Source organism: Marmota marmota, unplaced genomic scaffold, assembly GCF_001458135.2.
Source record: "Marmota marmota marmota unplaced genomic scaffold, marMar, whole genome shotgun sequence".
NCBI lineage: Eukaryota > Metazoa > Chordata > Mammalia > Rodentia > Sciuridae > Marmota > Marmota marmota.
Genome location: NW_026000272.1, coordinates 4,914,800 through 4,942,076, shown reverse-complemented (window position 1 = coordinate 4,942,076; position 27,277 = coordinate 4,914,800). Strand labels below are relative to the sequence as shown.

General features: G+C 32.9%; 1 long non-coding RNA gene across 1 annotated transcript; it reads left to right on the top strand.

Moving 5' to 3' along the window:
• Positions 1 to 6: 6 nt before the first annotated feature.
• LOC125614330 lies at positions 7 to 18,197 on the top strand. Its single transcript, XR_007344940.1, has 3 exons — positions 7 to 142; positions 1,321 to 1,324; positions 18,187 to 18,197. It is a non-coding gene; the product is annotated as an uncharacterized LOC125614330 (long non-coding RNA).
• Positions 18,198 to 27,277: the final 9,080 nt, after the last annotated feature.

The following is a 27,277-nucleotide window of genomic DNA, read 5'->3' as shown; positions in this document are numbered from 1 at the left end:
TATACATCCTCTAACTAACTTCCAAAGTGGTATAACACCACCCTCTAAGGTGCCTTGCTCATGAGCGAAATCTAGATCTTTCCCTAATTTGTCCCAGCTAGGAATCATAAGACTCCCTGAAAAAGCAAACCAAGGAGCTGCTGTATCAGCTTCTCTCAAAAACATCTGCAAAGTGCTCTGCTTTACCTTAAGTCCTTTTGAACGTAGCAACCCATCTAGGGCCAACAAAATTGGGCTTGAAGAGATAGCGCCCATAATGTCTCCAAAGATATAATGAAAGTGAAAGTACAAAAATCCCTGCTCTCTCCTTTTCTACGGAGGAGCGTTCCATTCTATGAAATCCCCGCTCTCTCCTTTTCTACAGAGGAGCGTCCCGCTACTTACTTGCGGATTCCCACTTACCTGGGAACTTACTGGTGCACCACCCTGACTGCTGAAAGTTCTGGATCCTGGGTTCGAGGAATATAATTCCCCGTCCGGGCCACCAATTGTCGCGACCCCTCGCCGGCAAGGGAAAACACGACACAGGATTCTTCTTTCAGCAGTTTATTCAGGCCTTGATTCATGTATCATCTTCTAGTGACCCGTCGCCGAGCGCCCAAGCACAGCCTAATAAAGCCTCCAGCATACCAATCTTAAGCTGCCACGTGGACCTTTCTCATAGGGTGGGAAGGGATTGCGTGCCAATTCTCCATATTAGGAGTTGTTTATCCCAGGCCACAGTGGAAGCCGGCGCCATCTTCTAATGGCGGCCTCGGTCTAATTAGAACGGCTCACCACAAAACAACATATTCTGAAACAACCAATTGATCAAAAGGTATCACAAGGAAAATTAGAAAATGCTTAAAAACAAGAAAATGAAAGTACATGTAGCAAAACTTATGAGATACAGCCAAAAGAGTGCTTAGAGGGAAATTGAGAGTTAAATAGTCCTTATCAATGACCTAATGCACTATAAGTGCCTAGAAGAAAAAACAGCAATATAAACACAAAACTAGAAAAAGAGGAAATAACAAATATCAAAGTGGAAATAAAGGAAAAAGGATGTAGAAAATAATAGGAAGAATCAATGAAAACAGAAGTGTGTTCTTTGAAATGAATCAATAGGTAATTTCTAATTTTTTCACTCAAAAATCATCTGAACTCATCAGCTCAGGATGCAGGTCTACCAATCAAAAATACAAAATTAATCATTTATATTGAACATATTCACCTTTCCCTTTTTAAGAACCTAAAGTCTTTTATGATATGTAACTATACTCCAAAGAAATATATAGGATGGGAGGCTAGTTTAGCCCTAGGACTAGGAACTTTTAGAAGAGATGTGACAAATAATTTATTTTTTCATGCTCTTCTTAATAGTTTGGTAATTGCTTCTTGAAGAGATGAGTTAAGGCCCTATCCAATTTGAAACATAAGTGGTGCCATAATAGATTAGCATAGCCTGCCTTGAGTAAGGACTTGGTTTATGTGCTAACCTTGTTTTATAAATGGACAACTAAAATGCACAATAAAGTCTAGAGTATTGAAGTTCAATACCACAGTTCAAAAGTAAATACTAGTAAAATTCAGGTCATTTACTTTTGCTTTCGGTTATCCATTATTTTTTCCTACTTCCACAATTACCCTCTTTCTTCTTGCTCTTATTGCACTTTCCCAGGCAGAAACAAAATTTTATTCTGTTATCCTGTCAATTCTTGCAGGCAGGTAACGCATATTAGTTTCTTTCCTTTATTATTTAAATATTCATTAAGTATTATTCATGTTGTCAATACTGACTAAACACTGCAACATAAATAGCAGTTGCAATATCAAATATGATATCAATCTTTTACCTTAAAAAATGCGGAGACCAGATTTTGTCCCTCCCAATTTTTCTCTGCTTGCTTCTTTTAGATAAAAACTCTTTGAAATTGTTGGCGATGCTTGTCTCCATTTCTCTCCATTATATTTGTCAGTATTTCTCTTCTCTCATTGTCTTTGGACCAATCCTAATCAGACAAAATTGCACTGCACACTTCCAACGTTAAGGGGCTCTTCTAATTCGTTTTGCAAACACAATTACAAACACCTCCTTCTCCAAAGATTTCCCTTATTTGATTTCTATCTCATATTGATATCGCAGTCTCCTGTATGGAATTAAAATCCTTTCTCTAGGTGGTTGTATTTAGTTTTATGTTTGCTTTGTTTTATTAAGTTTTTATATTACTTGGTATATGTAACTTACATACAATAATGTCCATAGATTTTTAGCATAGTTTTATGAACTCTGACAAATATGTAAACATTCCAAACCCCTATTCCAGTCAAAATACAGAATATTCCCATCACCACCAACGTTTTGTCATGCCTCTTCAGTCTATTCTATTTTTATCCTCCCTCTAAAATCTGATGTAAAGTCTAATGTAACTTACCTTTGAACATTCTAAAAATTCATACATAGAAATAATACACCTTCACTTTTCTGTGGTTTTCTTGTCTTAATAAATCATTTCTGATATTTTTCCATGATTTGTATGCCTCAGTGATTTACTCCTTCTTTTTGCTAGATAGAACTGTATTTTAAAAACCATGCATTCCCATGTTAATGACTATTTTAATCATTCAAATTATTAAGTTTTGTGAATACAATTGGTATGAAAACTTATGTTCAAGTCTTATATATACATTAGGTTTCATATTTCTTGTGTATGATGGGAATTGCTTACCCTATGGTAACCATGCTTAAGATTTATATAAAATTTCCTTATTTGCAAAGCTGCTGAGCCATTTTACATTACCACAGCAAAGCATAAAAGTTTCGATTGCTCTACATTTTCTACAGTATTCCATATTGCTGGATTTGTTTATAATCATAGACATTCTACAAGATGTGTAGGAGTATTTCACTGCAGTTACCATTTCTATTTTGCTAATGTCTAATAATGTTGAACACATTTTCATATTTTTGTACCCAGACATTTATAAGCTGAGGCCCAGAACTCATCAGTGGCTAATCTGACTCTCTTACCTACTCCCGCTCTGAGCTCTTCAGTCTTCAGTCCAGGTTGAAATCTTGGATCTTATAACCCATCTTATGCTCCCTTATTTATGATGGACATACAGAAGAATACTTTTGGAGCAATTGGACTGTGAGTCAATGAAAGGGATGTAGCAGTAAGTGGAGGAAGAAATGGAGTTTAGAAGGGTTTTCTTTAAATGGTAGAACCTGAATATGTTTATAAGCTGAGAAGAATAGGATGCCAGGACAAGGAGAGAGAGACTGAATATGCAGGAAAAAAATAATTCATGAAGTTACTTTCTTCTATAAATACTGTAATACAATGGCTCTGGGAATGACTACAGAGCTCTTGTTACAGCAGTTCCAATATAAAACCAGCTGCAAGCCCATTAACATGGCATTTTAATGAAATAAGCATATAAGAAGGAATATATAAAGCAAATCTATTTAAAGATGGTTTGTTTGGAGTGATGCCAGCATTAACTTAATAGTAATTTTAAATGGTAGAAAAAGTAAAAGATTTTAAGGATTTTTAGAACTACTATTGTAGTTACCATAATATATTGCTTTGCCAAAAATATTCTGAAAACAGAGCAATTTAAGAAGCTATTTTGGAAAGTAATTGCAAAGATTTTCCATTAAAACAGTTTCATTTTCTCTTTTTCATTAAATCTCAAGTAAATCCATAGCCATACATAGAATATTGTTTATTGTATGACACATCTCACAGCGTAATAAAACCTTAGATGAGACTTTGGCACACAAAGAGAATTTAATTCCATTAAGAATTCTTTACACTTCTTTCTTTAAAGTAAGATCTCAAATCATATTCATTTTGTGAATAATATCCCACTGACAGCTGCAAAGCTGCCCATTCACTGTACAAAAAGATGAGATATTTTGCTTCAGCATTTCAAATCAGTCAAATAGGTGGTTAACCTTTTAACTCTCTTTTTCTTTTTTAAATGGAGCAAGTCTAATAGCCATTCATGTCATACAGAATGTCAGGAGCTACTCATAGGAACTTGCCTTATCTTTTGCTCCCTCCTCCTCATTTTTAACCAGTCAGCAGTTCAAAGTTATGGTCTCTTGGAAGCTTACAGTTCTGTCACATTCAAGGATTAAATCTTCAGGGAATGATAAAAGAATAAAAAGTAGCTTTAGATTCCCTCTCAGGAAAAATGAAGACTTACATTAATACAGTATTTTGCATACAATTTTATGAAGATAAAAATTCATCATGGAACTGCTAGGAGGTCACTTAAAAATTCTTATTGTATAATACTCACCTGACTTTGTTCACCTGTTTATGATGGCAGTCCAGAATGAGAAAATACAGGGAAATAAAGGAAGCAATTATCAAAGACACAATAAATTATTTCATAAAAATAGAAGTATATGAATTTCTAGAGTGAAAGGGGCTGGCAAATGCCTAGCAAAAATAAAAATGACTAATTCTATCTGAATCTATGAGACATTAAAAAAGTTTAGGATACTAAAGATAAAGAGTAAAATCTTAAAAACATACTGTAGAGAGTCAGGATGTTTCAGGCTGAAACAGAAAGAAAATCCTCACTCAGACCATTGAAATCATAATTACATTAATTGTCTTAATAAAAGAGACTTTAGAAGTAGGGTTAGGTTCTAGAAATAGTGTGATCAGTAACTCAGTTGAGGTGATTAAAGACCCCACTTCTAACTGCCCTGTCCTTCTCCCTGTGTATCTCCTTAAATCTGGTTAAAATCTGCATCTGGTTAAAGTCTGCATTTAAAATCAACACCAGTTATATCAGCCATCAAATGAACACAATTAACATTACATATACACTGGGTGTCTTATCTCTGTAATTAGAATTTCTGCTGTGCAAGCAAAGGATAAGGACAGGTCCCCTTGTCTCTACATATGCATGTACTGCATCCTCACTGCTCTCTGAGGTATTGGCCCTACTCCTCCCTACTTCTACAAACCCTCATTTCTTCTTCCATAGCAGACAGTTCAGCAATGTTCACCACCTAGTGCCTCCGTTCCAGCTCTCAAGCATTCAGAAGCAGACATGAATATTCATAAATGAAAAACTATAAAACAAAACAAAAACCTTAAATTATGCTGCATGCAGTGACACACACCTGTAATCTCAGTGGCTCAGGTGGTTGAGGCAGGAGGATCACAAGTTCAAAGTCAGCCTCAGCAATTTAGCAAGGCTCTAAGCAACTTAGTGACATCCTGTCTCTAAATAAAAATATAAATGTTGGGGATGTGGCTCAGTGTTAAGTGCTCCTGGGTTTGATCCCTGACACACACACACACACAAAACAAACAAACAAACAAACAAACAAACAAACAAACAAAACATTATATTTACACATGATAATATAAAATATAAACACCTAATTAATGTCTTAATCACTGTTATTGGCATGTTTCATTTAAAAGAAGAACTTAATGTTAATAAAATAGTATAGTTTGTCATAGTATAAAATAACAATTTTTTATACTATTCTTTGAGGTGAAATACTACCTCCAAGGATATAATCATATTTAAGGAATTACCTCCTCTTTTCAGATACAATAAATAACATAAAATTACAGTGAAAATTGGTCAATACACTTAAAATATATTTTCTCAAAGTAAGCCAAAGAGGGAGTATACATGAAACAAGATTGGCCATGAAGCTGCAATAATATTTCATGGATTTAATTAACCTATTTTGACTAATTTTATGTATTTACTAATTTGCATAATAAAGAGCTTAAAATAAAACATATTGGTCATGAAGGATGCAAAGGTAAGAAAACAGTTATGAAGAAATCAGAACATGTATTAATAGAAATTCAAGAAATTGAAGAAAGGAGTATTGTTTTATTCAGCTTTCCTTTCCTTCTCTTCCAAATGAGCTGCCCATAGAGAGCGTCAGTGCACCATGCCCCTTCAGCTGTGCTCTGCTATGGAGGAGGCCTTCCTTATCCTATTTGGCTGTGGCTGGTGGGGAAAGCTTCCTGGAATTCAGTCAGAGATCCATTTTGCTTTTGCATTAAACTATGTCTTCTATTTTTGTAAGTAATAAATAATGACATTCTGGTTTCTAATCTGCTATTCTTTATTTCTAAATTTGTTCAGCTTCCAGGTAGAAAACAAAGAAAAGGCTATTTATTGTACCCATTCAGAGGCCCCAATAGTATCTGTGTATTATTTATCATCATTCCATTAAATTTATTCACTGAAGGATCAGGTATTACAATACAACCATATTTCCTCTTATACAACATTCTATTTTTCCTAAAGGCAATAATTCCTGTCTTCATTTATTTCTTAGTCATCTGTTTGCTTTTTATTAGTCCTTCATGAAATTTAAAAATCTCTAGATTTCTCTTTCACAAGATAAATTTAATCTACAAAAGTTGTATCCTTTTTATTTTCCTAGAGTCCTCTTTGCTGAAGCCCTAGAGCATTTTGTTCCAATTTGAACTACTTATTCTGTAGGCCTATTGCACTGTTGTTATCCCAGAACTTTCTTTGGTGCCTGTCTAATGTTGATTCCCTATTTCTTAAATTCTGTTTCTCTTTTGTTCATGGTATAATATTTATTTTGGTGGAACACATTGTCAAATGAATCCATGATAATTTTACCTAGGAAGTAAATTTTTGAAATTTCAAATGTTGAAATTTTATTTATTGTTATGTCATGTTTTATCAATCAGCATAGAATGAAGATAGAATTTTATGTGAGAAATTGTTTACCTTAACTGCTTTGAAACTATTATTCCTGCCTGTTTTATCTTCCAATTTTGCTGCTGAGAAATATAATATCATTCGGATTCCTAATTCTTTTGGTTTAACCTGTTTTTTATTCACTGAAAATTTGTTCAGGTATTTACTCCATGCCCAGTTTCATAAGAATATCCTAATTAGTGTAAACTAAGTAGCAGATGGTATTCTGCCTGCCAATAATTGCCCAGAAATAGGCATGTAACATTAATTAACCCATCAGACAGAAGGGAAGGAAGGACTTATAATACATATCAGTAAAGGAAAGGATTTCCACTCTCCTTCTAAATTTGAACTATAAATTCTGTAGCCCACATTGTCACTGTCAGCTATCTTGTGAACATTATTAAACTAATAACAGTGACTAACACATTAATTAGGTGTTTATATTTTTCATATAATTATGTTAAATATACAATTCAAATTGTTTTATAATTTTTCGTTTTTGGATACTCATGTCTGCTTGTGAATGCTGGAGAGCTAAAATCAGGGCACTAGGTGGTGAACATTCATTAACTGTCTGCTATGGAAGGAAAAATGAGGGTTTCTAGAAGTAGGGAAGAGTAGGGCCATACCTCAGAGAGAGAGAGAGGGGATGATGCAGTACATGTAGATGTAGAGACAGGGGACCAGAAATTCTAACTACAGAGATAAGACACACTGTGTGTGTGTGTGTGTGTGTGTGTGTGTGTGTGTGTGTTGTGTTCTTTTGATGACTGATATAACTGGTATTGATTTTAAATGCAGCAAAATCTCATTTATTTTGTTCTGGTTTCTGCATTTACAAAATTAAAAACCTGAAGTGTCAACAAGGAAAAGTCAATTTGCAGTAGTCAATTGACAGTGCTTGATTATTAAGAGACATCAGGAGGGACACTTCAAAGAAATCAATACTGTTCAGGCTTGCTATTTGTGGCAACTTCTGCATCCTCTGAAGAATCCCCTCCTGTATTCCTATCCTTCCACTATAGTGGGGATGGGAAGCATACATAAAGTAGATTTAAGCTCTGATCAGATTTGGTGATAACTAGACACATTATCCTGACAGGAAAAAAAGGAAGAAAAAGAACTTCATGGAACATTTACTAAAAACAACAAAAATTATAAATATTTCATATGCTTTACTTTTGAAATGCTTATAAAAGAAGCACCTTGAAAGAAATTTTATACACATAAATTATTTATACATACATACATATGTGTATATATATACATATGATCTTCTAATCCCTACAGTATAATTGTTTTCACCTTTAAGGTACTAAAATTGTCCCAAATTGAACTTGTGGGTTCCATTGCAGAGGCCATTTCCATTCAATTGAATTAAAAAAAAAAAACATTTGACATTATTTGCCTTTTCTACTTATAGAATACTTATTGTGTACAATGTTGGCCATTACTCACAGGTTTTTTTAATTTGTTTTGTTTTTAATATTTATTTTTTAGTTGTAGATGGACACAATACCTTTATTTTATTTATTTTTATGTGGTGCTGAGGATCAAACCCAGGGCCTCGCATGTGCTAGGCAAGCGCTCTACCACTGAACTACAGCCCCAGCCCACTCACAGTGTTTTAATATCCTTGTTTATTAAATAATTCAATAAATAATTACAAATCTGCTATATGCCAGCCACAGTTCTGGGCACAGTATATACAGAGGTGAAAAAAATGAGTTCCTGCCTTCAGGGAACTTACATTCAATTAGCGAAACCTGATATGAAAAATAATGTTTCATAAGGTTTACCAATATTTTGATAGAGTTTCAATTTTATGAATTAAAAATATCTGAAGAACAGAAAGGTGAAATGTTTTACCCAGGGCAAAATTCCAAGTAGGTAGAACTCAGTTCCTGTATTGATAATAACTGTACTGTCTTATAATTTTACATCATCCTTCTTTGGTCATTTGGCTAATAGAGGGTTGGGTGAATCATTATTTGTCATCAAGGAGCTTGCAGTGAAATAAAAAATTACACAAACAACTCGACTTTAGGTAAAATAGTCAGCATTGCACAACATACAGAGATAGTGACTTCTAAGGATTTTAGGGAGGAAAATAGACTTTACCTGCTTATAGTCTAAGGAACAACTTCATGGAGAAGCTGGTGTTTGAGATACAATTAGAAGCAGAAAGAATTATACAGGCAGGATCAGGGAAAATTTCAAGTTTTCCATGACACTTTTTATACCACCCTAAGAAAACAACTAACATCTGAATGCTAAGAAATCATAATCTCAGTTTTGAAAAAACTATTTCTAGAAAATGACTTGACAAAATAATTTTGTAATATCCTCTTGGATTCTAGAAAGAGCTCCTAGTCAATTTTTACTACCAAAGTAATTGCTATTATATTTTTTTTGAGAGAGAGATTTTTTTTTAATATTTATTTTTTAGTTTTCGGCAGACACAACATCTTTGTTTGTATGTGGTGCTGAGGATCGAACCCGGGCCGCACGCATGCCAGGCGAGCGCACTACCACTTGAGCCACATCCCCAGCCCGCTATTATCTTTTTTATACTACCATATCTTTCAAAGATGTGCATTCTCAGAAAAAAAATATCTTCTATAATAATGGTTTTGAATTTTCTATAGCCCTCATTTCTATCAGTAGAATGGAAATTGGCCAGAAAAGAGGTCAAGGGAACATATACTGGAGGAGACAGTATCTTTCTGTCAAATACCATTAGCCATTGACATTTTAAATGTAGTCATGACCCAATTACCTGTATATGGATTTTTCACTGTGCTAATTACAAATGCACAATTGTTAACTCTAATCCAATTTGTTTACATTCAAAATCACTCTGTCATTGTAAATTCCCAGAGAAGCTAGAGTCAATGACCAAACTAGAAATTCGTTTGCCAGTACTGAAACAATAATATTGCTTTGCAGAAAAGGAATGTGAAATCCAGATTTATAATTGTTTCCCAACCCACAGAAGTGGTAGAATATGGACTTGAGTCCCATAATAAAGTAAATCAAATATTTTTTACAACTTTTCTAATTACATGGAAAATGTTGGACACATACACAACAAGAAACAAAATTTAAGGAATTTTTTGAATTATATTCTAACCTCATTTTTAAAAATAAAATTTTCCTGCATGGGGACTATAAGAAAGTTTTCAAAGTTTTTATAAGAAGTTATTTTCATTGTAATGATACTTTGAAATACACATAGAATTGGCACAATCTATGTATATTTAAGATGTGTATTTAATTATATACACAATCTATGTGTATATAATTCATTTTTGAATCAGTTTTATTGAGTTCTACTTACACATAATAATTGCATCCATTTTAATTAACAGTGGTTGCATTTCTGCAAATACAATCCTTTTTACCATTACCACAATCAATCAAAATAACTATTTTCATGTTCCCAAGGTATTGTTTATACAGCTTTGCACTTGATCTCTATCTCCACCTTCACCAACTGACCATCAATGATCTTATCTCTGTTAATAAGTTTTCCTCTTTCTGATTTTCTAATGAATAGTATATAGTCCCCTGCCTGGAATTTTTATTCATCATACTGCATTTGAGTATTATCCATGATTATTTGTATCAATAGTACTTTTCTTTTTATTGCTGATTAGTATATCTATATAGGGATAAATCACTTTATCTATTTATCTTTTATGGGCATTGGGGTTGTTTTCAATTTGAGGCTATTATGAATAAATAATATGAACAAATCTTTGTATTAAAATAACTTCATTTCTCTTAAATGAATTTCATATTATAACCATATTTAACTTACTAAAAAGTTGCCACATAGTTCTACATTCTCACTAGAGATGTATAAAATTTTCAGATCCTTCTTATTCTAAGAATATTTGGTATAGTCAGGCTTTTTTATATTAGCAATTCTCATATGTATATTACTATCTTATTGTAGCTTTATATTATATTTTCTCTATGAATATAGGTGGTGATCATTTTTGCTTGTACTGAATAGCCATTCATGTATCTTTTCTTGTGAAGTGTCTAATAAAATAAATTCATGTTTAAAAAGCAGGTAGATTATCTTTGTCTTGTTGAGTTTCAAGAGTGCTTTACATATCTTGACTACACATTTTTAAGCAGGTAGATTATCTTTGTCTTGTTGAGTTTCAAGAGTGCTTTATGTATCTTGACTACACATTTTTATCAGATATATATTTTTCAAATATTTTCTGTCTTTTACATTGTTTTAACAGTAGAGCTTGATTAAAACAATTATGTGATAAAATACAATTTATCTTTTTTAACTTGATAGCTTATGAGTTTCAGGTCTTTTTTTTTTGCTTTGTTTTTTTATCTTGCAGTGCCTAAGGACTAAGCACAAAGCTTTCTTTCCACAGCCTCCCATAGATCTACACCCCAGATCTCTTAGTTTTAGGTTTGAAATATAATGAGTATGATTGATAGGAAATTAATGTTTGCATATGGAATGATAAGACTTGAAATCAAGTAATCTGTTTATATAATATGTTGTATAATATATTAAATATGTATAATTTAAAAATAGCTTGTTAATATCGAAATCAATCCCTATTAGGATTTTGAAAAGAATTGCCATATTTGATTCATAGCAATATTATCTTCTGTACCAGGACCAAGAATTAAGCATGGAATATCTTTCACCAATGAAAATATCTGGATGTAGATTTCGTATTGGGTCAAGATTTAAAACTAGGAAATATAGATTTGTAATAGGTAAAGATTAGTCATATTTTTTATTTATTCTTCAGTGAGCTTTGGTCATTTCTGTCTTTCAAATAGTTTGTTCATTTCATTTATATTGTCCAATAAACTGGTAAAGCTAGTTCATAAATATTCCTTATTATACTTTTGATATCTTTAGGATACATACTGAGACCTCTGACTCACCTATTATTTTTTAAAATATTTTTCTTTCTGCCTCCCCTTACCTTATTTGACACCAGCTGATATTATTTCAGCTTTCTTTTCTCTTGTTTCTTTATTTTAAAGAGTATCTATTTCTTCAAGTTCACCATTCTTCTGGAGTATCTAATCTACTATTAATTGCATACAGTGATGTTTAATATCATCTATTGCATTTGTCTCTAGAAGTTACATTTGGCTGTTTTATTACATCCTATATTTTTCTACTCATTCTTTCTTTTATACATTTGTGTACATTAATGAGATTTATAATGGCTGTTTTAAAGTGTTATTCACTAATTGCATTTTTCTCTCACTTTCTATTATTTGATTTTTCTACTAGTTTCTAGTCAGAATTTTTTTTTCTTTTTTGTATCAAGGATTAAACCCAAGGGTGATTAACCACTGAGCCACATCTTCACTCCTTTTATATTTTATTTTTTTCATTTTGAAACAGAGTCTCGATAGGTTGCTTACAGCCTCGATAAATTGCTGAGGCTGGTTTTGAACCTATGATTCTCCTGCCTCAGCCTCCTGAGTCGCTGAGACTACAGGTTTGTGCCACCATGCCTAACTAATCAATTTTATTAAATAACATACATTGCAGATTTTATGTTGTTAGTTTATTTATTTTGTCATATTCCTTTAAAGAGTACTGGGTTTTTGTCTGGTGTTAAATTACTTGCGGTTCAATTTGATTCATTTAGGGCTTGGTTTTAATTTTTGTTATGCAAGGTCTAATATACTGCCTTTGTTCTTAGACTAAATATCCTTACTCTTAATATGTGACACTTGTTAAGATCCTTCTTATGTCTGACATATTTCAAGTTTTCTCCACTCTGGTTAATGGGAAATCAAATAAGGTTCCACCATCAATGAGCCTGTGAAATGATCCAGTCTACTCTTTATCAGTAGTATTTTATATTGCCTTTTGAATTTTCCTGCTACACATATGCAGATTATCACTTAACCATAAAATCAAGGAGTCTTTTCTGCAGATTTCTATGGTTTCCCTCTGTGTAGCTCCTTTCTCTCCAATATTCCATCCATAAATTCTAGCCACCTATTATTGTTATTGTTATTATTATTAAATTATTATTATTTAGTTGTGAGAATTTAATCCAGTGCCTCACATGCTACACAAGCAAGCGCTCTACCACTGAGCCTCAACCCCAGCCCCAGTAGTTGTTCTCTTAATTCAGGAAAGCCACAATACTCTAGCTTCATACTTTTGTCTATGTGTTATGATAGCACATGCCTTTAGAAACCAGGCTAGGCCCATAGAATGGGTCACTTTTTTTTTTTTAATCCTGGTCAAGGATCATAGTCCCGTGCTCCACCTGATGAGCAGTTTCTTAAAACCTTTGATTCATGTATTTTGTCTGGTTTTCTAGTTTTCCATAGAAAGAGGGGAATTCCTGCTTCTCTTAGTACCTAATGGGTGAAAGCAGAAATTTTAACAACCTATTATTTAATAAAATATCCCACATGTTGGGTTTCTATAGATTTTTCTTAAGTGAAATTGCTAATTTGGGGATGTGTTTTGTTTCTGCATTTCAAGTAGAAATAGTGAATACTTAAAATTTTTAAATAATTTCATAGTCATAGGAAAAATATTGAAATATATGTTGACTTTTGATATAATTACTTCTAATCATATGTATAGAAAGAGCTTTTCATAAAATAGGTTTCCTCTTATTTTAATAGCTCAACATGATAAGAATTCTTATATAATATATATATATATATATTCATAAATATAATTTTACAGGTTTGTAATAGTTAATCATATAATAGGACCATGATTTTATGAAATATACCAATATAAAAGACCATATTAAATTTTGATTTTAAAAATAAAATAGAAAATAGTGATTAATATTTGAAGCATTGAAATCAGATGGAAAATTAAGACAGATAAATTAGTAATAAATAATTAAGATAATTAATATTTTTCTTGTAATAAGATTTTTGTGTAAGTCAAATGAGATAATAGATGTAAATGGCATCTATTAGTCTCCCACAGAACTTAATTTTATTATTTATGTTACAAATGAATACTAGGCCCTCCATAGCTGTGGAATTTTGTTACTTGATAATCAACTTCACTGTGCCTGTGTGTAAAGGAGAGATGAGAGAAAAGGAGTTGAATTAAGTTATATAGGGCCAAACCTGTAATGACCTTGTTTAGTATACTAAAGAAATTATTATTATTATTATTATTATTATTATTTAGTTGTAGATGGACACAATACCTTTTTTTTTTTAATTTGGTGCTAAGGATAGAACCCAGTGCCTCCTCACACATGCTAGGCAAGTGCTCTACCACTGAGTTTCAGCCCCCTAAGAATTATTGACATAATTTCTTTCTTTTTCATGAAAGATGTAGTCTTTTGTTTTATAAACCTATATCACATAATTTAATAATACTTTACTTCAATTAAATAAAGCATTTAATACTTTATTTAATACATATTAAAATACTTTATTTAGCATTTATCATTCATATTTATTCTTTTTTTTAATTACTTATTTTTGAGTCTCTGTTGCTTGAAGTTCTTTCAGTCCTAAGTTTTTTCCTAAAGTCTGTTACATAAATACTAACCAATTCTTTGTGTCTATAAGAATATAATTCTAGATCTTTCATCAAGCAATATTTATTTAAATAAATGTAACATTTTAAGTAAAAATATTTTACTTCCCCTATTTTTTCTCCTCCCCTTTATTTTTGCATTTCATTTAGCTTCTAATACATAGAATTGGGCATTTTTTAATGCTAGCTTTGTCTTTGACATCTGAAGTACCTAATTATAAATTTTATTCTTTATAGTTATAAGGTGCATTTTGTGAGAAATGAGTGGAAATATTTGTTTTGAATTATACCCAAAAGACCTAAAAAGAGCATACTACAGGGACACAGCCACATCAATGTTTATAGCAGCATAATTCACAATAGCTAGACTATGGAACCAATCTAGATGCCCTTCAAAGGGTGAATGGATTAAAAAAATGTGGCATTTATACACAATGGAATATTACTCAGCACTAAAAATTAACAAGATCATGGCATTTGCAGGGCAATGGATGGCATTAGAGCAGATTATGCTAAGTGAAGTTAGCCAATCCCTAAAAATCAAAGGCCGAATGTCTTCTCTGATATAATGGGGGGTGACTCAGAGTGGGATAGGGAGGAAGAGCATGAGAAGAAGATTACCAATAAATAGGGAAGAGAGGTGGGAGGGAAAGGGAGGGAGAAGGGGAATTGCATGGAAATGGAAGGAGACCCTCATCACTATACAAAATACATGTATGAAAATGTGAGGGAAAAAAAAGAAGTGTGTCACATTAGATTGGATAGAGAGAAGTGATGGGAGGGGAGGGGAGGGGAAGGGGGGATAGGAAGGACAGCAGAATAAAATAGACACTAGTATTGCTGTATGTATATATGTGACTGCATGACCAATGTGATTCTGCAACCTGTACACTCAGAAAAATGAGAAATTATACCCCATTTGATTCAAATGTATGATATGTCAAGATCATTGTACTGTCATGCACAATTAAAACAAATAAAAATAAAACTCAAAAAAACATTGCTTAGTAAATCTATAGGACTTCATGGTATTTTATGTTTTATGCCATAATATTAAGCAACTTTGGCTTAATTAAATTTCCTTGCTCTTCCCGTTGACTCAAATATGTACATATACAGCCCTAGAATGTTGCCCAGACCTTTTCTGTATACTTTGAGAAAATATGTCTCAGTTCCTTTTGTGCTGCACTAACAAAGTACCTGAGACGGGGTAATTTTTAAGGAAGATTAATTTCTCATTTTTCAGAAGACTGTAAATTCCAAGCTCAAGGCAACTTTGGCTTTTGTTGTATGGTGATGTTTCCTCTTACAGAGGGGTGGACCTCTATGTGAACACATGGCAGAAAAGCTGAAGAAAAAGCTAGCCACATGCTGTATGAGTCTACTGTACAAGGTCATTAATTCTTTTAGTGAGGAAGGAGCCCTCATGGACTAATCACCTCTTAAAGACTCCATCTTTTATTCTGTCACATTGGTAAACCTGAGATTTAATGAGACACATTCAAGCACAAGAACATGTATACCTAAAAAGACTTATTGACATAATTTCAAGGTTGATTTATTTTTTTCATATGTTCATATATGAAACTCTGATTTTATTTGCAAGCACATTTAATTTTTTTAAGAGAGAGAGAGAATTTTTTAATATTTATTTTTTAGTTTTCGGTGGACACAACATCTTGTTTGTATGTGGTGCTGAGGATCGAACCCGGGCCACACGCATGCCAGGCAAGCACACTACCCCTTGAGCCATATCCCCAGCCCATACAAAGCACATTTAATCTTTAAAGTCATTTGGAAACAATTCAAATGTTCTTTAATTTTTAAACTGACGTCTTTCCAACTTAACAAATTCTCATCTGGTCATAAAAAAGGTTTTATATTTTTGTCTTCAACCATTTATATTTCTCTGTAAAACATCATTTTCTATCCTAAAGCTTTTTCATTTTTTCCTAACTTTATTACTTGGTTGTTTGTATATTCTATTGATATATGAGTGACTTATTTGTTTGATAATTGCTTACTATTTTACTGGATAGCCAATGATTTTTATATTCTTGTTTTTAAACATCACATTTTTGAAATCTTTTTAGTTATAACAGTTTGTTATATAGAATTATAACCAAATGTGTCATTTATCAGTACTAATAATTTATTTTCTACCTTTATAGTAATTCTGTCTTCTAATTTTATTGCATTTCTCACTGCAACATCTAATGCATTCTGAATGATATTAAAGTAAATATGAGCCTTACAATTTTTCATTCTTTTTCTTTTTTAATAAGAATATCACTAGTATTTTACTGGTGAGACACTGCTTGTTGGTTTAAGATATATTTAGTTACATCTTTGTATCTATATTTTTTCTTTATTAAAAATGCAGTGATTATAAGAAATATGATAGGAAAACTGAAAATCCCCGATAATAGTATCCAAAAAGATATGTAGTCTAATGAATATTATATACATTGTATGAAAACTGCTTTTTAAAAAATATGTTTTAGTTGCCAATGAATTTTTACTTTGTTTATGTGGTGCTGAGGATCGAATCCAGTGCCTCACACATTGCTAACACTGACCCACAGCTCCAGTTCCTGAAACTGCTTTTTGTATTAACACTATTTTGGACATTTTTATCTGTGACTAGATATATAATTAAATATTTCTAATGACTAATGATCAAAGCCAGTGCCTCACATGTACTAGGTGAGTGTTCAACCACTGAATTACAGCCCCAGCTCTTACCATGATTTTTTTTGAGAAAGAAAAAGGCTTTGTAAAATTGAAAACTTTCCTGTACATATGAAGAACACACCTTCCATTTGAGCACAGATATTTACCATAATCTGCAATGTAGAGAGGACAGTGATTGTGACTTAAGGAAAGTTCCTGTTATAGAGGAATGGAAATAAAACTTCTCCATGCTGGGAGAAATATGACAGGAGCCAAAGAGGATAAAAACAGTGCCTACATCATCTAAATAATTATCAGTGTTCCCATCCCAGAAATCCTTGTCCTGGGATTAAGCAGAGGGGGTGGGATGAAAAGAGGGAGACAAAACAGCATTACTGATAAATTTCTAAAAGAAAGAGAAGCTTAAAGCATAGGGCTTTTAAAATACATATACTTTCCCCTATAGCAATCTGAAAAAAGTAGCTCCCCAAACAAACTTGGAGTGGTTGTAGTAGAGTAGGAATGGTGATATTATATATTTGATAATGGAGAGGGTTTGTCACAATTTTCATCAGATATGAAACAGGTCTAGAGGCTCCCATCAGGAACTGGGGAAAGAAAATAGCCTAATAAGGATTGTTTGTTTGTTTATTTTTATTGGGGATTGGACTCAAGGATGCTTTACCATTGAGCTACAATCCAGTTTTTTTTTTTTTTTTTCCCCTTTTGAGACAGAGTCTTGCTATATTGCTGAGGCTGGCTTTGAACTTGTGATCCTCCTGCCTCATCCTCCTGAGTGGCTGGGATTGAAGGCATGCACTATCATGCCCTGGCAGCATATTAGAATTAAGTTAGCATTGTTCCTTGGGATCAAAATTGCAAAGACTCCAAGATTAATATCCCAAAGCTAAAGAGTAGATGAAATATATGGAATAATTCACAGTATAAGCAACACCAACGAATCATGAAGAGAAGCCTTGTCAGCAAAATAATTGGCTAGATATTCTTCTAGAAACCCCTGCACATTACTCTACCAAGAGAAAACACTGTAGGTTATATATTAACTATAGGCATTTCAACAGCTGCTAACAGAGTGTCATGCCCCCAAACCAGAAGTGAGCTATATCTTATAAAGGGGCTGGTAGGTGCCCATAGAACAAGATAACTTTTGATCCAGATTCCCTTCCTCTGCATCCATAATGCTACATAATTTTTTATGTTAAGATTTTATCCAGGAGGCTGGGGTTGTGGCTCAGAGGAAGAGCACTTGCCTACCATGCATGAGGCACTGGGATTGATCCTCAGCACCACGTAAAAATAAAAATAAAAGATATTAAAAAAAATTTCATCCATGGAAAGGAGAAGTGGAAGTATAATAAACATAGAAAGTTTTACCATTTAGCCATAAACAATCTTAGCTTACCTGAAATAGTTTTTTAAGCCTTGGGCAATATTTGGTTTCTTTGAGTATGCATATTTAACAAATGCCCCCTTGCCATTTTTTTCTATCCATTGTTCCTATAGTTTAGAGTAAGTTTCATAGATGAGTGGCCATGTGTAAATTTTTGCCACATGTAAGAGGTATTCCATATTACTATCCAAAATGTTGTGTCAATTTACATTCCTGTAAGTATCTGTGGGAGTGCTTATTTCCCCATTCATATGCAGCAGGGCATGAATATGTGGCAGGAGTTGGAGGCTGTTAACTCCTCAACACATATAAAAAGAGAAAAATGCAGCTTATTATCTTATACATGGTGTGGTTTTATTCTACTTTTTCAGAGTGGTCCCACAAAGTGATTTTTTAAAAGTGATGTATTTCAAGTTCATGGCCCACTTAAAAATGTACAAGTTCACTAAAATGTTTGAAATTCATCACAACCTGTTTCTTCCCTCACATGATATATAGCTTTAGCAAATGATATCAGAGATATTTTGAAAATGTTTAACTTTGCTTTAAAAAAAGGATACCTGTGTCTTTGTTGCTCTCTGTATTAAAGTATTCTAATTAATCATATTGTCTCACACTCACTCAAAAGAAGTGTGCCTATTAAAAATTCACTCAATGTTTAATATATTTTCTCTTTAAATGTAGGATTATGAATTAAAAGTTTCTATTCATCTCCATATTATTTTCCTCAGAAATATTTCTATAACATGCTGCATATATTTTATATTATGAAAGATGACAACTCAACATTCATTTTATAAGATATTCACATCCCTAAAATTCAAGTAATAGAAACAAATGACATTTTTAAAAAAGTCTTTGCTTCCCAGGGGCTTGGAAGGCTGAGTCAGGAGGATCACAAGTTCAAAGCCAGCCTCAGCAATTTAGTGAGGCACTAAGCAACTCAGTGAGACCCTGTCTGTCTCTCAAAGTAAAATACAAAATAAGGCTGGGGATGTGGCTCAGTGGTCAAGCACCTCTTAGTTCAATTGCCCATACCTCCATGAGATATCTTTGATGGAAATAAAAAGTTTAGGATCTTTCACTTTAGAATTTCAAATACTGGGCTAAAATAGGTCTAAGATGAAGGGTTTCAATTAAAATTACATAGGAGGGATGGGGGTCTTGATAAGAAGTTACTTCTATAAATGTTTGAAAATTCAGAGTAATTTCTTATTCTTTAATCTTTTTAGCCTTGATTTTCTCCTCAAGAAAGTATTTGCCTTTCCTTCCATCTTACTGAATTGTGACAGTTTATTGTATAAAAGTTGACAATTTTAATATTTTAGGCACGATTTTGATTGCAATTTCCAGTTAAACTTGTCAGATCTGTTGACATTGTTACATAAATTATTTCAATCAATGACAAAATAAGGAAAAAAATATATAAACTCTGTTACCTTCTTGAAAAAGTCTGGTAATTTGCAACTCAAGTAAGCCATCCTTTTAAAAGACCCCAGAGAATTGGAGAGCTTGACACAGTGGTGCTTGCCTAAAATACCAGTGGCTCTGTAGGCTGAGGCAGGAGGATCACAATTTCAAAACCAGCCTCAGCAATATAGTGAAGCCGTAAGCAACTTAGTGAGATCCTGTCTCCAAATAAAAAATAAAAAGGGCTGAGGATGTTGCTCACTGTTTAAGCACCCCTGGGTTCAATTAGCCAGTACAAAAAAAAAGCATGTAAAATTCATAAAAGCTGACTAAAATATTTCCGTACTTAAACTTGGAAGGTGCATATTTTAACTATCTTATAATATTTGAACTATGTACATTTAATAATAAAAGTTTAAAAAGTCAAGATAAATGTGAACTTATTTGAGAAATTAGAATACCTCAAAGCTCAAGTCATGCAGTAGGTCACTGACGTCTAATTAAAGATCATATTCTTTACTAAGAATATGGGCAAAGTTCACTTGTTTATAAAAAAGTGAATTTTAGATAGAACAAAGAAGTAAATTCAGAAGGATCTGGTATGATAAGTGGAAAGATCAAGGGACTTGGGGTCAGAAGACTTGTAAATAAGTGTCAATCATACCCCTTACTCTATGACCCTTGGATGACTTAATTCCTCTGATCCTTCTTTTAGTCATATACAAAGCAAGAATACATCTTTCTCTTAGGTTTTTACAGCATATAGCACAAGGCCTTATTTATAGATATGTGTTATATCTGAATATGATCCAAAAAAAATTAAAACAACATTAAAAGTTGTTCTTATGAAAATTCCTCAGTTCAATCTCAATTTTAAATTAGTTGGCATTATTCACTCATGTCTCTTAATTTTTTTTTTAATTACAGTGGCATAATTAGAGAACATAAAGTTTGTCTAGTCTTACTCTGGAGTTAGTGGTGCCAAGACTTTGGCCATGCCTTAGATGGTTCTGAAATACTTAATATATCTCTCAGAAGAGTACAAAACACTTTTGTTTTGGTTTTTCCCAAAACTGAAAAATATTTGGATATAAATGAGTGAAAAACATTTCAGGTGTTGACTCTTAAAATTTTTGTAATGACTAGTTAAATGTGCACTATTGGAAATCTAATAAACACATCCTCATAGGTCTTATATACCTATAAAATTTGAACATATTTACCAAGTAAATAAAAACATTCATGCACCAAAATGCAAATTTATAATATTAAATTTATGTAAAAGGTTATACATCCTAATGAATACATTAGTCCTTACCAATTGAACATAGTAATGACTACTGCTACACTACAATTTCTTCATGAGTATTCAACATGGCTATCTCACCTTGTGTCTTGGGGAAACTCAATTTTTACAAGTTTTCTCCATTTAAATTAGTGTGAAATTTTCATGTGGACTGTGTGATATAATAATATTGCTCTCATCAGTTTCAAATACATTGTTTGCATATTTAATCTATCTCACGATTTCATTAGCCTACAATTAAAACATCATGTAGTTAATAAAATTATATGACAATGCTTAGTTCATTTTATCCAGGTGGTCTGGAATATGATGACATTATTTTTACAGTTTATAAATAAAATGGAAAGACAACAAATAAAAACTTATTGTAGAAAACTGGTAGCCCCATAAGAATATATCTGTGGATTTCCAGGATTCCATAGACCCCAATTTGCAAAATCTTGACATATAGTAATACTATAATTGTGTAAATTTGAGAAACACAGGTTGCATATTTCTGAAGTCCCTTCAAAACATTAGAGCATTGTTTGACATCTCATGACTTTATGATTTGTATCATTTTAATATCATAAGGAATATCCATAGATAAGGCCCTTTTTCTTATTATTTTGAGTCATAATATCCCATAGTAGTTCAGCCTTGCACTGTAACATTATAGAGGGTTAAATTAGACAGATTTTCTGTTTTAATTGCAGACCGCCTGCCTCACTAGGAAGTAGATCATAAGAAAACATGTGAAGCTGAGTCCTGAGAATGAAAAATCGAGACTAAACTATACTCAGAAGTATCCTCTGTTGGATGACTAAAGAAAAAGGTACTAAAACCATGTAGATTTGACATCCTCTTCATTCAAAACAAACTTTCTTTTCCAAAAAGTGATTCCATCTATCCTACATATAGACCCTGTGGGCTTGCCTCACCTGTCCTCCAGATGTGCCTAAGCATATTTGAATCCTAGGGAGAACGGAATGCTGATCAAGCTAGGCCCCCTCTTCCATATAATTAAAAGACACTTGTTTGAAATGTTGCTGCATTTTGGGAACACAACTGTTGTTTTACATGCTAAAACAGGAGACTGACTCCCTAGAATGATTCATGTCCCTAGGAACTTGTCTGAATGAAAAACTGCAATGGAGGCAGTTTGTATTGTCTACAATAATATTCCAGGAACATCCATAAGCTACTGTGTGTGTGTGTGTGTGTGTGTGTGTCTGTGTCTGTGTACACACAAAAATGTCTGTGACTTTGGGCCTCATATGCAGTGTGTTAGACACATCATATGTAATTAGTATTCCTTCTAATTCATCCTCATGTACTAATGGGTAACTTCTTTAGACCAGCCCTGATTCCTCTTATGCCTTAAGCACAAACTAGATCAACTTACTTTCTGTTGTGCAATATACACTATGATATTCAGATTCCCTGGTTTCACTCACACTTTTCCATCTAGAATGTCCTTCATACCACCTTCCTTTTCATGACTTTCTTTGCTTTGTCATCATCTTCTTTAATTCCTAATAATATACATCCTTATATAATACTTATTTACTTTGGCTTACCCTTTCCCCCTACTCTTCCCCTTCATCTCTATTTAAATGTCAACTACTCAAGGAAATAAAACACAAATACTTGTGTATCAATCCTTAGTTTTTTCCAGACGAGCCTCACCAATTCTTAGCAAGGTTCTGTCTCAAATTTTAAAAAAAGGCTGGGGATGTGTCTCAGTGGTAAAGTACCTCTGGGTTCAATCCCCAGTACTCCTGTAAAATAAATAGATAGCTTTAACATTTTATTAAAATAAAATAAACTTTACTTTGAGAACTTAAGTTGAGATAAATATTATGGGGGCAATTTGTTCCATAATACAGTTGGAAATATTTAGTGGTATACCACAAAGGATGGAGGCTTGTGATCCTCCATCCAAATTCATCAAGGTTGATAAAGGGTCTCCCTGTATGTGTACAATATAAAATCCATTCATTTCAGCAGAGGCCATAGCTAAAGGTTGTTTTTTTAACCTTTCCTCTGTTGGTCATCACAAGAAAATAGTTTTGCTTGCTACCTAATAACACTGCAATTTTATAGATCTGTGGGCAATCGAATTCTACACAGTAGGATACAAAATTGTTAGAGTCCAGCTGGTAGATGGTAAAGATCAAAAGCCATAAAAATCAAGTGTGATCTACAACAGCAATCTGATGTCTCAGACAATGTAGCTATGAAATATAATCTGTTACTTTTCAAAAATTCATAGTGAATACATAGTTTGACATTTAATCTGTACTTTAAAGTATTGTTTTTGTTTTCCTTTTTCATTATTTTAACTCTATGTGTAAGAATGTGGAGGAGAAATGGTGTTGAGGGAGTGAACTTTGCTCAACATTGTAGTTTAGTCCAAGTGTTTCTGTTATGTAGCCAAGTATTCAGATAAAATATTGCCAGTACCTTTCTTAATAATTTATGTAAGCAAAGAAATCATGGATGGCACTATTTTTTAGCCTTGCTATAATGCCATTATAACTGGAATTGAAAGCAAAGAAAATGCATTCAGAACATGGAGTTTCAGAAATGTGGATATTCTTACTAGAATTCCTGGTAAAACAATCAACACTATCCATGTCAGTCGAGGAAAGTAGTTCACTAATTGAAATGTGTAAAAATTAGATTTCAAGTGCTCATGGCTAAAAAGTTTATTATATTTTAGTTATTTTATTATTGCATTATAATTATACATAATAGTAAAATTTGTTGTGCCACATTTTAAAGTCCACATAACATAACATGATCAATCTCATTCCGCAGTACTACCCCTTCCTCTCCCCTGATCCTTCCCCTATCCACTTGTTTTACTCTACTGATCTCATGTATACTACTATTGTTGTTTTTAGTATTATTTCAATTAGTGCATTATAATTTTATATTTATGTACAAGCATAATTCCCCCAGTATTTCCCTATGCCCTCCTCTATTACTTCCCTGTGGATCCCCTTCCTCTACTCTATTGATCTTTATATTTTCATGAAATTATTTTTTTCCTTTTTCTTCTGTCTAGAATATACATATGAGAAAAAATATTCAACCCTTGACTTTATGAGTCTGGATTATTTCACTTCATGGTTAGTTTAAAAATATATCCTATGAATGTTCAAACCATAATATTTGACTTTGATATATATTAAACACATAATGTTTGTAATTCAGGGAAACATGATCACTATACTAAAAATATTACTTCTATAAATGGTTACTGGTGTTAGTTTAAGTGATATCCTGCAGCTAGATTACAAGACTGTATAAAAAGTAGAGCTTATAATGATTGTTAAGTTAGACTTGGTAGCAAGAAGTTCTCATGTGTTATGGCACAGTAGAGTGACTATGTATAGTAGTAATGCAGTATATATTTCAAAACAATAGAAGAAGGGACTTTGAACATTTTCACTCAAAATAAGTGATAAATGTTTGAAGAGATAGATATGTTTAACCTGACTTAAATATTACCAAATGTATACATGTATCACCAAACATTATATGTTTGCCCTATTAATATGTATAATTCTATGCTATTATGGATCAGTTAAAAATAAAATTGAAAAAGTAGACATTTAATTAAGGTCCCTGATAAGAAATATAAACAAATCGATACTATCAAGTATTTATGTAGTAAATAACAGAAGCTTTTTTGCATTGATTTGAGCTAAATAGGGATATGAAATATAAGGCTATGGAATGAATTTGTGGATCTCAAGGTTCTTGAATACAGTTAAGTTTCAAGGACTGGAAACAAATTGAAATGCCCTCTAGATTTTCCAAATTGCCTTTCTAGTCTTATCTCTATGTACAATGAGTGTGTGTGTGTGTGTGTATGTGTGTGTGTGTTATATAAACTATAGTGGCAAGCAGGTTATTTCTGTTTTGAAACAGTAAAGACACTGGACATAAAATATAGTGATAAGCTACTCACAAGTAATCAGGTGATTTTTTCATCTTCCTCAAGAGAAACTAAATTTTACACTCTATTTCAAATTCACAAGAATATATTTAGCTAGCTACTTATACTTGATCTAATCATTTATGGCCAGAGGCCTGGTTCATGTTGGGTGGATTTACCTTTAACTCACCCTTGAAAAGATGACAAGGCTTCATATAAGGGAAAACTCTTTAATAGTTATAACAAAATATAATAGGTGCTGAGTATGACATGTAATTATTATACAAAGTTGGCCCACTGAGAAAGGTGGAGTAGTGTGTTAGGTCATAAAATCACTTTTCAATCACAGAAGAAGTAACCAAGCAGGCTATAGTATAATATCAGTATTATGATTAATTGCATAATAAAATAAGTTCTTTAATGCTGGTAGTAAGTAAAAGGAAAAAAGTGTTAATAAATCTGTCTGATTTTGATGTCTGTTGTTAATGACAGATGATAATCAATAATATGCTGCTATACAATGTCCTAGAAAGTCCTAGAGGCAGAAGACTAGGAGTGATGCTTGAGGAAGCCAATATAACTGAATTTTTGCTGTTTCAAAATCTATATATTCTCATAGACCATTTATCTAATAGTCATGACTAGATAAAATAGAATCCAATTAAATGACTGAGTAGAATGTTAATCAAAATCATTATACTAATTAAAGGCAGTACCTTCCATTTGATGAACACTATTTTTGTTTGTTTGTTTTGTTTTGTCCCCCCCCCTCCCCGGGATTGAACCCAGGGATACTTAACAACTGAGCCACATCCCCAGTCCTTTTTATTTTTTTATTTAGAGTCAAAGTCTCCTGAGTTGCTTAGGGCCTTGCTAAATTGCTGAGGCTGACCTGGAACTTGCAATCCTCCTGCCTCAGCCTCATGAAAGACTGGGATTATAGGCATTGCCTCCACACCTGGCAGTATTGTTGAACATTACATATATCACCTGTTATAAGTCAGGGTCTTTTCCTAGAAGAAGGCTATAGAATAAGGTAGGATAATTAAGTGTCAGTTGAATATACAAGGGTATCCATAGTCTAGCCTACAAAACCATATTTTAGTAGTATCTTTCCATAATTATTTATAAAAACATGCTTACATTTCAACCACACAACATATTTCATCATTTTCTAAACACACTGTGTTTTTAAATGGGTGAAACAAGCATATACTTCCCCCCTCCATGTCTACTGTGTAAGTTTTTTTTTTTTGTTTGTTTGTTTTTTAAGATCCACACCACTTTGTTTTTCAAGATTTATCTGAAATCACTTTCCCACCAGTTGGAGGTGAGACATTCAATATTTGTAACAATGTGTGCAAGTTTTTAGCCCCATTAAACAATAATCACCTGAAGGACAGGAAGAAATATTCTTCTTGTTTGTTTGTTTGTTTCTTAATCCACTGGAAGACTCCAAATATTTCTGGATTACCTGGCCAAACGACACCTATAATTGACCCCTTACTTCACAAAGACATGTTTAGGAATTATGCTATTTCCATTTGGGCCTGCAACAATTAGTTACAATTTTAACTTTTTGATTCACACTCAAACACAGGTACTTTGCCTTTCTTTGAAAAACATATATCTAAAAATATGATTGAGTCCTGGCATTCATGGTACTAAACTCCTTTTCCGTAGTATTACTGATGGTTATTGTTACCAAGCTTCACAGAATGTGCTTCCTCCTACTTTCATTGTATTAACTCTTTTGCTGACGGCTAGGTAATCAATGATCCCTGACTTAAGGTACTTTTTTCTTTCTCCTATAACCCATTATTTTCCAATTTATCCAAGAGAGACTAGGCCCACTTAATAATGGATGCAAGAAACTCTGGACTCACGATTTAGATAGGTATTAACAAGTTGTCCTTTTTCTTCTGACAAAACAGTGGCAGCTTCTTCAGAAAGTGACAATGCCAATGCTTTGGTAAATCCTGCAGTGTACATGTTTTTGATCTTACTTTATAAATCATTTTCAATTGTGGGATCTTGAGCTTTGTGGATCAAATAGCACTTGTTCATACAGCACAAAGGTAGTCTATAACAAAATATTAGAATATTATCCAGAAATCTTATTTAAGGAAAACTAAAAAAAAGCATTGCTTTTAATTAATCCATTCATTGGTAATAGTCTACAATGACATACAAATAACTTCCTTCTGTTTGTGAATGTCAAGATAACCTAAGGGAAAAATGGGTGGTTCCATAAACTTTATTCTCAGTCATCACATGCTACCCATTGTGTTT